The 14,659-nt window shown below is 39.6% G+C and overlaps 1 protein-coding gene across 1 annotated transcript in view; it reads right to left on the bottom strand.

The window, feature by feature from the left end:
- agbl4 (AGBL carboxypeptidase 4) overlaps window positions 1-14,659 on the bottom strand; it is a 479,295-nt gene that overhangs the window by 296,253 nt on the left and 168,383 nt on the right. The gene's annotated exons all lie outside the window — the stretch shown is intronic.

Below are 14,659 nucleotides of genomic sequence, written 5' to 3'. Positions count from 1 at the left end.
AACAATCCAACTAAACTACCAAGCAGAATTAAAGAATAACTAAGACTAATGGGCTATGTACAATATAAACAAGTTGATCAAAGATGGTTGAAAACCCTGACCGAAAGAGTGACGCAACATTACCATACAATGTTGTTCAAGGATTATCTTGAAGAATCTGGAAGTGAAGTCAAGTTAGTCTTGGTAATAACGTAGGCAATAATTGGCATACCTTCAGACAACCATTCACAATGCAAGATCAAATAAAATATTATTTTAATAAAATAATATTTTAAAGAATGATTTGCTGAATAAAACCAACCTTCTGGATGACCAATTCTCAACGGTGTTTAATTAGCTGCCTTTATTTATTAAAATAATATTTAAAGAAACATTATTTTGAATAAGAACCAAATCATTGAGAAATGGGCTTAATTGTGTTACTTAGTTATCAAGTTTGGTAAAATAATATTTAGGGAAATATTATTTCACTAGATTGGCAACTAACAACCTTTTTGGGTAAATGATCTTTAGCAGGCAAGCACGTGTTCTTAGCTGCTAGCGGTTGGAGCTAACAAAAGAAGCTGATAGCTCATCATCAGAATCAAACATACACCTTTAAAATACCACAAATAAAAGGGCTGAAATGCATAAGCGTAGATAGCGCGTTATGGCTGATCTTCTGTGTTTAAAATCACTCTTTAAATAAAGTTTGTCTTAACTTAAAAAAAAAAAAACACAAACACAGAACACACAAACTGAGCACATGTGCTGAACAGAAAAATGAAAACGAAAAATATTCTTTCTGCCCAAAACAGAACCTCTTACGTGAACCGTGCTGAGGAAAAATTGTCCGGGGCGACAAAGTTGAAGAAAGCATCCACAGTGAAAGGGTTAACTTGTGGCTAACCTCCGTAGCTGTGGGGAGGGGCGGCTCGATCTGTCGGCCAGCCAAACTGCACGTTACTGCTGTAGCTATGGTGATACGCTCCCGTTGTCCTTCAGACCGGGAAAACTGCTCCACTCGGCGATGTAGAGACAGGGTCTCTGCTGGGAACTCTCTATAACACAGTTTGATTCTGTAGACCTCAGATAGAAAAGTCAAGCCACGCTTGTACCTTAATTACCCCCGTTCATGAATGAATACCGGACACACAAACAGCAATTCATTCCTACTTAACTTAGTGCATATGATCGCGTGATCGTATGACACTCTTGGATCCAGTTTGAAGAGTTAAGTCTGTTTGCCCGCAAAGAGACATTAGCACGCTGTGTCCCTCCGTCCAGTTCCGCTGGGGACCTGCGTGGAAGAGGTCAGTTTGTTGCAAAAGCGGGGTTTTTATTCGGACAGTGACGTCACCGGAGGTCCGCTGTTATTCCCCGTTTCTGGCTGTGCTGGAAGTAGGTTAATGCGATTTATTTTGAAAGTTCCAGAAAAGTTTGTATAAGCCTTTCATTTTGTCCCAACAATGTTGAGACGGAAAAGATAATACAGCGACCAAGGAATGTAAAAAAGATGGAAATAAATTGGCTCAGGGCAATCTGTTGGGTAACAAAATACAACAGGGATATATTAGAAGGGAAAATATCAGTGTTTAAGGAGCATAAGGACAGTAAAATGATTTGAAAAGTAACTTTTTAGGCTGTTTGGTCCCTGTATGCCCAGTGTCAAAGCTTGGTCCGCATTGCCAGCAGTAAGTCCGGTGAGGGTTGGACTCAAGGTTGCCCTTTGTCACCGATTCTGTTCATAACTTTTATGGGTGCATAAACTAGGTGCAGCCAAGGTGTTGAGGGGATCCGTTTTGGTGGCCTTATGATTGCGTCTCTGCTTCTTGCGGATGATGTGGTCCTATTGGCTTCATCAGCTCGTGATCTACAGCTCTCACTGGACTTTGTAGCCGAGTGTGAAGCAGCCGGGATGAGAATCAGTGCCTCCAAGTCCGAGGCCATGGTCTTGAGCCAGAAAAGGGTAGAGTGCCTTCTCTGGATTGGGGGGGAGGTCCTGCCTCAAGTGAAGGAGTTCAAGTATCTTGGGGTCTTGTTCACGAATGAGGGAAAAATGGAGCAGGAGATTGATAGACAGATTGGTGCTGCGTCAGCAGTGATGTGGGCGCTGTACCGGTCTGTCGGGGTGAAGAGAGAGCTGAGTCAAAAAGCGAAGCTCTCGATTTACCGGTCAATCTATGTTCCTACCCTCATCTATCGTCAAGAGCTTTGAGTCATGACTGAAAGAACAAGATCATGGATACAAGCGGCCGAACTGAGTTTCCTCCGCAGGGTGTCTGGGCTCTCCCTTAGACATAGGGTGAGAAGCTCTGTCATCCGGGAGGATGGGGGACTCAGAGTAGAGCCGCTGCTTCTCCACGTCGAGAGGAGCCCATTGAAGTGACTCAGGCATCTGGTTAGGATGCCTCCTGGAAGCCTCCCTGGTGAGGTGTTCCGGGCATGTCCCACCGGGAGGAGGCCCAGAGGAAGACCCAGGATACGCTGGAGGGACTATGTTTCTCGACAGGCCTGGGAATGCCTTGGGATTCCCCCGGATGAGCTAGTCCAAGAGGCTGGGGAGAAGGAAGTCTGGGTCTCTCTGCTTAGGCTGCTGCCCCCGCGACCCCACCCCGGATAAGAGGAAAACAATGGATGCATGGAAAAAAAAAAACTTTCTTTAAATATATTTGAGTGGAATGAAAGGAATTAAGGTGCTAGGAAAAATAAAACAGCAAAATATTCACTTGCATTTAATACAGTGAAAGATATATAGTCCAAGAAAAAACTTAATGACTTCAAAATATAAATTTATATTTGACTGATCAATTATTGAATAAATCTATATTATTTTGTTGCCTTTAATGACACACTAATATGTATTTCTAACTAGGTTTTTGGCCAAGAACACATTTTATTTAGTCATTTATTTATTTATGTATGTAGCGTTAATAATGGCAGGAGTGTTCCTCCATACTTTTGAAACCAAACACCATCAGGCTATGAAGATGCTGTTTTACATCGGTCTGAGTTGATGGGAAGATGGAGCGAAATACAGGGCAATCCTGAAAGAAAATCTTTTAGAGGCTGCAGAACACTTGAATTGAGGTTTACCAGCAGGACAGCAAACCAAAACATACAGCGATACAATAAAATGGTTTACATAATAGCATACTCATGTGTTAGCATGGTCCACTCGAAGTCCAGAACTAAATCTAGTTTAGAGCATTAGATGGAGAGTATCCAATCATAGTTCCTCTCCATCTATTGTAACTGAGCTTCAAGTAATTTGTGAAGAAGAATGGACCAAACATTTCTCTCGGTGAGCAAAGCTGATAAAGACACACCCCAAAAGATCTGCAACTTTAACTGCATCAGGTGTGTGTGTGTTGGTCTGAATGCAAATGCACAACCCACTTTTCAGATTTTAATTGTTAAATTTTCTGAAAACTTTGTACGAGTACATTTAGTTCAGAAGTATTGTTTTGCTTTTTAGATTGCTACAACTCTGATACCAGAAAAAAAAAGCCATACATGCTGGCAGGTTGTGGAGAGAAGTTGTCACTGCCACCACAACTATAACCAGTAGCACAAAAATCATGGCACGTTAGGATTACATTCTAGAAATAAGTCAGCTTTAATGTCCTGCAGATGATCCCATGTTGTGGAAGCAAGGTTTCTGATAAAAGGCAGCAGCTCAGGAGTGCCAGCCTTTAATCTGGGAGGACATTATGGGTTTTCCCATAGGGGATGCTGCCTGGTCGCAAACCCCCCCCCCCCAAAAAAAAAACATTAAGCCTTGCCTAGAGCACAGCGGACAGCTGTGCTATCTGGCTGTAAACCTCCTCTGGGTCTAAATACTTTGTATATTATATGCAATGTCTATATAGACATTTTATTATATATCTTGGAACAGATCTCCCCCACCTTCCTCCTACCTCCAGTTTGATTAGGATCAGAACAAGTGTGGAACTATGTGTGAATCAATTTATATATATATTTAAAAAGTCAGAGAAATGGCAATGGTAATGCCATGGTGGTGTAAATGAATCCTATTGATGGGGTGTATCAAATTACCAACTAAGTCCAGGTGGTGGAAGTTAACTGGGTGCTACTGAAATCCTATTACAAAATCCCCACCCTCCTCTCCCTTCGTTTCTTTTTTTTTCTTCTCCCTCATCCATTTCTGCCTTTTCCCCCTGCCTAGCATCACAGGAATGAGGATTGCGGATTGTAGCAGGCTGATTCAGACTTAGGTAAAATGACATCTAACTGATGTTGAGACTGGCAGCAGGCTCCTGTAGCGGGGAGATAAGACCATTGCTGCTGGCATTTCAATTACACTTTACTGCCCCGCACATCTGTTGAGAGAGCTACTTTTCAGCCTTTTCCCCTCAGGCAAATACAGCCTTACCCTGACTCCACTGGCTTTCTTTGACTGCACAGCCTCTTTCCCCATTCTTTATCCACAACAAATTCAGATTGTCTTCCTCTTTAGATTCACTCTGCCCACTGTTTGTAATCTTTTTGTTTTGCCTGTTTAACTCAGAAGGAGCTAAGTCTTGACAGACGACAAAGACATAGGCAAAAGAAAGAAAAAGAAGAAGAGAGAATCACAGTCACAATGATACACAAACAGCCAAGCGGAGGAAAAGGTGGTTAAACAAGGTAAAAACAGTAACACACAAACAGACGAATGGACAAGAAAACACATGCACAGAGATAAATAGGTGAGGAAAGTTATTAAGGGGAAGAAATTCAAAGTAAATGGAGTTCCTCTGCCTACGGAAAGACAATAAAGAAAAAAAACAAGTGTAATGTTAAGTAAGAAAGAAAGAACAATATACACAGACATTATGTGGTTTTCTGAATACATTTGAGTTAAACAGTAAAAACAATCACACACACACATTGTGGGGCTAAAAAAAAGCAGGTAGGAAGGGCCCAGGGCTCAAACTTGGCAACAAACAATATACAGTAGCCAAGCTGTTTGCCAGATATTTCATACCGTGCAATGCATCAATACGTACATGCTTTTGGGATGACTTACACACTTTGAAAACCAATTTAAAGTAATTTTCTATAAACTAATAATTGTTTATTGGGTTTTTATGACTCAAACAGTGACTACTAAGAGGAGGTCAGTCAGGGTTATTTTGGTATGATCAGATAATGTTTTAATAATAATTTTTTTTATAATATCTTTTTCCAGGAGTAAATCAGCACTGACCACTTATTTCAGAAATTATTTTTCATGTCATATTTAAGGATATTTATGCAAATTTTTCTCCTGAATTCCTAGAAATCTTTAAATACAATGAGAAACAAACTCAGATGTAACTGTTAACCAAACAGGTACAAAACGTTTTCTTTACAGCTAAGAAATTGTAGGACAGTCGAACAAGGACTGAATAGACCCGTAGCTGGCATATCAGCGAATTGCAGGAGGTTGCTGTATTTGTGGTTGCATTTAGTATAGAAAGTGTATATGTTTTTTTAAATTCCTATAGACCTAGACCTGGTGATACTGTCAGTTACCATCACCATCATATGCTGAAAGGACCAGTATTGTGTCTAGATAAAAATGTGTGCATTTTAATCTATTAATCGCAGTACAAATTCCTGTGGCTTTTGTTGACACTTTCAGCAAAATCAATTAGACGTTTTATTTATATGTTGAGTTTTTTCTCCGGCAGTTTTTCATCTTTTCGTCTACGCTGCATGTTGCTGTCTGTGTAAAACAACATGATCCATATTTTATATGGATCCAAAATCAAAGCTCTAATCTTGTTTAAATACTCATTGTGCATGTATAGATTTTCTCTGGTTTTCCGTCTAAAGCCCCCATTTTTCAAAATGGTGCTACTTTATTAGTTTAAATGTTAGCACTATAAAAACCTTACATCTACAAAGGGATGAGGCTGGTTTCAGCAACAAACTAATTGGAATAAACTCTGCATGACAACGATCTACTTTTTGAGCAGTCACAGCAAAGGTTTGGTGTAACTGAGCTTACATATGTCCATAAATGAGCATCGAGACAAACTGACCAGAGTTTGCTTGCATTTGCAAAAGAACCACTAACACAAAGGTCACGTGTCTATGGAAAAGAACATTTGTATGTTACATGGAGTTAAAAATACTTGATATTAGAGTTTGTGTACTTCAAAGAAAGCTGAACAAACGGGAGTTATCACGAACGTGACCACATGGTGGTGCATGGCGGCGCACAATTTTCCAGCTCAGATAAAAACAAGCCAATAAAACCGAGTCAAATATATACATTTGAAATATTTACCATTGTGTTTTTTTTTCCTCTCATCAACAACACCCTGGATGAAGAAACTGTTGACAGTCTGGAGAGCTAAACTGATGAGTGTTTTCAGAGAGTACAATGGGAAAACCATAGAAACCAGCGGCAGATGCAACATCAAAGTGCACACGGTCTGAGTGCACTGCCAGTACCACCACCTGAGAGCTACAAAGACATTTAAGACTGTATCGGCCAGAAGCTTACTGGCCTCGATGCCAGACAGACCCTGGTAGAAGTTCTGCACATTGAATTCCAGGCCCTGAGGGAATCACTAGAATACAACCAGGAACAGGCAGCAATGCTGACGGCTGAGAACAAGACATTGAGGGAAGGTGTACAAAAAAATGACGCAGCTCACCAGCGACAACAGGAAAATTAAGGACTCTAAACTGGACATCCAAGTGAGGAGCATGAGGGACAACCTATGTTTTCTCCAGCATTCCTGAGCGCACAGAAGAAGACCCAGTGGAAACTGTGCGAAATGTCATACAACGAGATCCCAACTGCACGTTTGATGGAGGAGATTTTTACCTCACTCTGAGTTAGACAGGCAGTCATTTAATACACTAAAGCAGTATATAAATGATTTTGGTCAATGTGATGCCTGGTGCTCATGTAACATATCAGATAAGGAGTTTACCTGTTTCTCATCCACCACTCTTACTCCGGTATAGACTTCTTTATAATCAGCAACTCTGTTATAAAGGGGGGATGTGATCCTATTTCATTAAAAGTGACCAAGCACCAGTAACAGTAACAGACTATTTGAAAATAAATGATCAGCCTAATATTTCTTCTGGTGTCCTCTGATAAAAAAGAAAGAGCAGTTAAAGTGGAAGTAGAATAGAAAACAAAATACTTTTAAGTCAAGTCAAGTTTATTTATATAGCGCTTCTCAGCAACAAGGCACTCAAAGCGCTGTACATGAGGAAAAACATTACAATGATACAGAAAATCAAACACAGAAAAAAAAAAATCAAATGACATTAATAATCCTTGGGAGTAATAATAATTAATAATCCTTCTGGGTTTATTGGTCGAAATTGGTTCCAAGTCACTCTTCATAATAAAGCATCTTATGCTAAAAGAAGATGATAATATTGATAGTTTCATCATTCCACTGAATTCTAACTAAGGAAGCTGAGTCACTGGTACAAAACAACCTTAATCCACATTTTCAGGTGCTAATAATATATTGCTTTTACTGGTACTGAAGTTGAACTAAGTAACAACAGTCCATTGTAGTCTAATTAAGAAAGCTGGGTCATTGGTGTAAGAACAGCTAAAGTCCAAATTACTAATAATATTTGGTTTTCACTGGTAATCCTTCTGATAAAACTAAAAATCTATGAAAAAGTAATGAAATCACGCAATTAGGTGCAGGGCTAAGCAACACACAAGAAGAAAAGATTTTGCAAGAGTGAGGTGGAATCCTGGGGGTGCGAATATATACTGTGATTGTGTGTGCAAGAATTAGACTGTCAACACAGATAGAGCGCCATTGTCTTTGAGGAGAGAGATGGAAGTTTTCTCAATCGGCCGGAAAGTCTTATCTGGGTCACAGCTGTTCGGGGTGCTGGGAAAGAACGACATGTTTACATTACATCCAGGAGATATTTTGTCGACAGCCACTTAGCAGAAGTTGCCAATGCCACGTTGGGGCATCAGATTTAGAAAAACAATAAATGTTGTGGTTCAAGCAGTTGTGTGGATTTCTAACCACTTTAAGAGTTTTTACTGTTATCTCTCAATTGCAAATCCAAATATCCAAATTTCTGGGACTTTCCTGCAGTTCTGGAGCGAACAACCTTCTCCATGATTAAATCCTTTCACCTCTGAGTCCAAAAGCCACTCTCAGGCTACGATTCTTTTCAAGAACCGTATCCAGCTTGCGGCGTAGCTCTCTGAACAATTCAGTCTGAGCATTGATTGATCTGCAGATTCCATCCAGCATCGCAGGCAGCTTTGGGATGCTTTGAACAGCTGCCCACGTTTTGCTACTCACTCGATAAGTCAGGTAACTCCAAGGTAGCTCCAAGAAGCAGAAATCCTGTTATCAAAAATCCAAATACATAAACGTCTTCTGCGTCCTCAACCGACATTGTAGTCAAGCACACAATCTTCCACTGTTGCCAGGAATCCATTGTTTATCCAGAGAAGAATGTATCGGCTGGGGCAAGAGGGTTCTCCTTTACCCTGTCTTCCCGTGGAAGGGTTTCTTGAGATGAAGTATAGAAGTTATGCTTCATCTCAAGAAAAAAATATGTTTAATTAAATAAGAAAACTTAAATAAGGACCCAACAAAATACTAGAGGCAAGAATACAATTTAAAATCTAGAGAGTGCAGTTGGAGTACTTTGATAATAGTAATGAATATGGCAAACTTCTTGCCAGTCAATTGAAAAATAATAAAGAAAAGTTAACAATCTCAACAACTGACAGCAACAATGTCCCAACTAACGGCCTTAAAGAAATTAATGCAAAATTTAGAAATTGTTATCTATAAAAAAAACACTGGTCAAAAACAGAAACTATTAGGTTAACGTGACCCCTGGGCAACACCTAAACAATAGGTAGACTAATATGCACCAAAACTCTGCACCATAATGTTAAAACACTTTTCTTTCTCTCAGGCAAAATGGATAAAAAAAGAAACTTAAGCGGCTCTAAAAAGTAAAACAAAAAAAGTCTTTCAGAAGGATGCAGCAATCTGAAGTGACGTGATATTGGGCATGTTAACAGAACTATCAAATGTTTTGTTGTAAACAGGCAAAAGGGCCGCATGACATGAGTGGAGAATAAAGATGCAGATTAGCTGCCAAAGATTTGAGAAGAATAAAATGTGACATTTTTATTGCAGATGGACTCAAAATCAGCTTCTGACTACTGCCAGTTTTTAGAAGACACTTTCCTCAAGCAGTGGTACAGGGGTCCACTAGCCAGTGAAGACCATAATGATGAAAGAACAATCATATGACCACCTTCCTCACCTTCTTAAACAGAAGATTAACAGAGAAGGAAAACAGGGACTATGTCTCTCGGCTGGCCTGGGAACGCCTTGGGCTCACCCCGGAGGAGCTGGAGGAGGTGTCTGGGGAGAGGGGCATCTGGGCGTCTCTGCTGAGTCTGCTGCCCCCGCGACCCGGTCCCGGATAAGCGGAAGACGACAAGTATGAGTACGAGGAAAACAGCACATGTCTAAACAGTGTTTAGGAGATGGTGGTTGCTGCAACACTAATAGCTGATCGTCAACAGACCAAGAAACTGACAAGCTATGAATCAAATGTTTGTGTCTGGTACTGAGAAGAAAGGTGGCTTTATCGCTCACTGATTTTTGTTTTTTAAAACATCAGGAATGCTTATTTTAAAATGAGATGAAATTTTGATTTAGTTGCATAATAATTCTCAACATTAATAGTTGCCAAATAATTGTGCACACATACCTTTTCCTAAAAAAGCCAGATTTATGTCAGGTATGCTAAAGCTGGGACAGATCTACAACATGAAGGACACTGGTCCTCAACCTGGGAATGAGCAGCATTGGTATACAGGTCATTGTTTTCAAACTGCTCAATACCTTTACAAAATTAATATTTTTGCTAGAGGTGAAAGAGTGGTAGAAACTTGCGGAGTTCTCTTTTTTTAAAATCACTGGTCAAGATCTTGGCATCCTTTTTTCTACAAGCTAACAGACTGCCTATCCGTTCATCAGTTGATACATATGGCAGGACAGCGGAAAGAAAACTGAAGCACCTTGATGGCAACGAGAAGAGGTTAAGCTGGAGAGGAGAAAATATGTGCAAGCCCCACCATATCTGGGAACAGATATTTTTAGAAGACCAGAAAAAAATCAACACAAAAGACGGGGCTAACAGAGCAAATATGTTTTGAAGGACAAGAATACACAATGTTCAAAACATCTAAAAGACAGAATTATTGCAAAACCAATCTAGGTCAGATACAACTGAAAAGTGATCCCATGTTTTAATTTACCACTGAGAAGTGGTTTATAGGCTATTTAAAATCACTACAACTGAAGATTAATATATGTATAAACATTGTGAGCGTAACAGACCAAAAAACGTAATGAATTCCTCCTTTTGTCAAAGCTCTAATATCAAACACACCACCACAGGCCTAACTCTCAGGATTTTCAAAAACATAGATACACAAAGTACTAAATTAGAAGTTCTCACATGTACTGTATGTGTGTGTACACATGTGTGTTGCCCTGGAAGATTTAATTACACTATAAGCAGTTAGGAGAGATTAACATCCATACTCTCTGAGCTGTCATGTCGACAGGGAGTGTCAAAACCCTGTGTCGTCCTCATCTCTGATAAGCGACACGCTGGAACAGGTGTCACAACATCGATGCACACATGCTACTAACACACACACACACAGACACACAACAAATTCTAGTAAATACACTCCGAGATGCTGTAATGAATATAAATTTGCTTTTATAAACATGAATTTGAAAAATCTTAGCAGTGCAATGAGTAAGACTTTACATCTCTCAGAGCAGAAACTAACTATAATGGTTCTGCAGGGAATTAATGAGGTAGTTGATCAAAACCAATGAGTCACAAAATACTTCCTTACAAAGCCGATGGGGGAAAAAACCTCATTTTAAAAGTTGCTGTTTTCTTTTTGAAACATTTTACATTGAGTAAATGATTGTGTGATGTGAGCTATAGATCAAGGTTAAGGTAGGACCAAACATCTCATTAAAAACATTAAGCCACAAATGTCAAACCCTGGACCATTTGTTAACTTTTTAACATGAATTGCCAGCCACAGCACCTGGCAATAAAATTGTTTGACTGCTGCTGCTTTGGGGCAGGACTGCATTTAGTAAAGAAAGATTTGTTGTGATAATTTATCACCTCATTGTCCAAATTAGCTCTGGGTAGCAACTTTGTACCTTAACTACAGGTCCTTCTCAAAAAATTAGCATATTGTGATAAAGTTCATTATTTTCTATAATGTAATGATGAAAATTTAACATTCATGTATTTTAGACTCATTGCACACTAACTGAAATATTTCAGGTCTTTTATTGTCTTAATATGGATGATTTTGGCATACAGCTCATGAAAACCCAAAATTCCTATCTCACAAAATTAGCATATTTCATCCGACCAATAAAAGAAAAGTGTTTTTAATACAAAAAAACGTCAACCTTCAAATAATCATGTACAGTTATGCACTCAATACTTGGTCGGGAATCCTTTTGCAGAAATGACTGCTTCAATGCGGCGTGGCATGGAGGCAATCAGCCTGTGGCACTGCTGAGGTCTTATGGAGGCCCAGGATGCTTCGATAGCGGCCTTTAGCTCATCCAGAGTGTTGGGTCTTGAGTCTCTCAACGTTCTCTTCACAATATCCCACAGATTCTCTATGGGGTTCAGGTCAGGAGAGTTGGCAGGCCAATTGAGCACAGTGATACCATGGTCAGTAAACCATTTACCAGTGGTTTTGGCACTGTGAGCAGGTGCCAGGTTGTGCTGAAAAATGAAATCTTAATCTCCATAAAGCTTTTCAGCAGATGGAAGCATGAAGTGCTCCAAAATCTCCTGATAGCTAGCTGCATTGACCCTGCCCTTGATAAAACACAGTGGACCAACACCAGCAGCTGACACGGCACCCCAGACCATCACTGACTGTGGGTACTTGACACTGGACTTCTGGCATTTTGGCATTTCCTTCTCCCCAGTCTTCCTCCAGACTCTGGCAGACTCTGACCTTGATTTCCGAATGACATGCAGAATTTGCTTTCATCCGAAAAAAGTACTTTGGACCACTGAGCAACAGTCCAGTGCTGCTTCTCTGTAGCCCAGGACTGGGGAATGCGGCACCTGTAGCCCATTTCCTGCACACGCCTGTGCACGGTGGCTCTGGATGTTTCTACTCCAGACTCAGTCCACTGCTTCCGCAGGTCCCTCAAGGTCTGGAATCGGCCCTTCTCCACAATCTTCCTCAGGGTCCGGTCACCTCTTCTCATTGTGCAGCGTTTTCTGCCACACTTTTTCCTTCCCACAGACTTCCCACTGAGGTGCCTTGATACAGCACTCTGGGAACAGCCTATTCGTTCAGAAATTTCTTTCTGTGTCTTACCCTCTTGCTTGAGGGTGTCAATAGTGGCCTTCTGGACAGCAGTCAGGTCGGCAGTCTTACCCATGATTGGGGTTTTGAGTGATGGACCAGGCTGGGAGTTTTAAAGGCCTCAGGAATCTTTTGCAGGTGTTTAGAGTTAACTCGTTGATTCAGATGATTAGGTTCATAGCTCGTTTAGAGACCCTTTTAATGATATGCTAATTTTGTGAGATAGGAATTTTGGGTTTTCATGAGCTGTATGCCAAAATCATCCGTATTAAGACAATGAAAGACCTGAAATATTTCAGTTAGTGTGCAATGAATCTAAAATATATGAATGTTAAATTTTCATCATGACATTATGGAAAATAATGAACTTTATCACAATATGCAAATTTTTTGAGAAGGACCTGTATGTTATGACAATGCTGTACAATGTGCATTTATTTTGAGTCCCACACAGGTGCCATACAAGTTACCAATGCTAGCTGGTGCAAAGTTGCAAACCCATTCTTTAATGTCAGCCATGGCTACCAAACATGTTTGAATCTTAGATTTGAAAACTATTCCCTCCTTGCACAGGTTTGGAAATATGTTTAACTCTAAATCTTTTATTAAATCTATGTTGTGATGTATAGTACTGCCATTTGCGTAGAAAAGCTTTAAGTCTTTAATTTTATTTTATTTAGGACATTTTGAAAGGTTTTGAATACATTAGATAATGATGTGCATATAATACTGTTCACAACATTACTGGTAGAAATGTAAATAGTGATGAATGTCAAAGTGATGTTACTTAACTTTGAGTATACATAATTCCAGCATTCACTTCAGTCCAGTTGGACGTGGTAATGCATATGTCACTTAGTTTGTCAGATGGTATTAAAACCCAGAACAACCACAACAATAACATTAAAATGTACACAGTAACCCATAAAGCAGCAGAATGCTTCACCTCGCTTAAATAAATGAATACAATGTTATTATTGCTTTTTATTGCTAATTTATCATGAAATGGAACTATTCAATGTATATATAAAAGATCAAAGGTTAATAAGTTTACAGAACCAACATGTCCTCTTCAATGTTTGCAGGAAAAGAGTCTACCAACCTGCTGCAGCTGCAGTTAATACATTGAACGCAGCCTGCTTCTTGCAATCTCCCTCCTAAGCACTAGATGTCACAACAAAAAATATCCCTGCACCACAGGAATAACAGCAGAAGAAAAGTTATATATGACGTATACTCCATATGCAAATACAACTCTCAACTCTCATTTTGCAAACACTGTTCTCAGCCTCCTCCGCTTTGGAGCATATTCTGGTGTGTGTCAAAATATTCAGTCATGACCAAACCTGTAAACCTAACCTATACTCTAAATGTATCTTATGCTACTGTGGAATATATCCTATTGCTGTACATGCACAGTTTCGGTTAATCCATGCATGAATTGCAGGAAGCAGAGTTTAAAAAAGCTATTGAAACCAAAACACTTACCAACACACCGACTTCATCTTCATGAATGTGTGGTTTTTCCAAAAACAGTCCAACAACAAAGAATGACTGTTGTGTTTAAGTTGAACTTCGATGTGTGTGTGTGGCCTGTGTTTGTCTCTGTGTTGAACCTTTCTTTCACCAAAGGAAAGCAGTGAAAGGTTCAAGCTCCCTATCCCAAACAAGATCTGGTGGGAAAAGTGAATGTTTTTATGCTCTTTATTTTCCTGACCTATTTCAGACTGAAAAATAGTAAATACAAATTCCATACTTCCATGCCAGTGTAGAAACCCTGATATTTACTCTGAAAAAATGTTATGTTGGATTTACGTACATTTAAAAAAAACAAGAAAAACACATCTTTAGCCAGTAGGAGTTTCTCAGAGTATAACCTGACATAAAAACACCAAGATATCAAGGTAGTGTTTATGTGCTCATTGCCCAGAATCTCAAATCTGTTTGACATTCTGCTCTTTTTGGACAAACACAAGCTGATATTAGCTGGTTAATTAGTGACACCACCTGCTCTTTTATTTAATTAACAATTTAAAACAGTGTTAGCTAAATAAAAAGGGAATGGGTGGCTCTCCCTTAGCTGGCACACTATGACAGTTTTTCATTGCCAGAAGTATTTACAAACATCCAAATTTTTCTTTCTTCTAAGCAAATTAAAGTATAGAAACTTTAAGTCAGCTGACCAGAAGTGTGCAGTAAAACGTCAGGGAGGGGTTGAGCTGCATTACACCATACAGCTGGAGAACTCTGGTCATTTCAACACTTTGCATCACA

This window comes from Girardinichthys multiradiatus, chromosome 9 (assembly GCF_021462225.1).
Source record: "Girardinichthys multiradiatus isolate DD_20200921_A chromosome 9, DD_fGirMul_XY1, whole genome shotgun sequence".
Classification (NCBI taxonomy): domain Eukaryota; kingdom Metazoa; phylum Chordata; class Actinopteri; order Cyprinodontiformes; family Goodeidae; genus Girardinichthys; species Girardinichthys multiradiatus.
The sequence above is the reverse complement of the archived record's forward strand: the minus strand, read 5'-3'. Positions and strand labels throughout refer to the sequence as shown.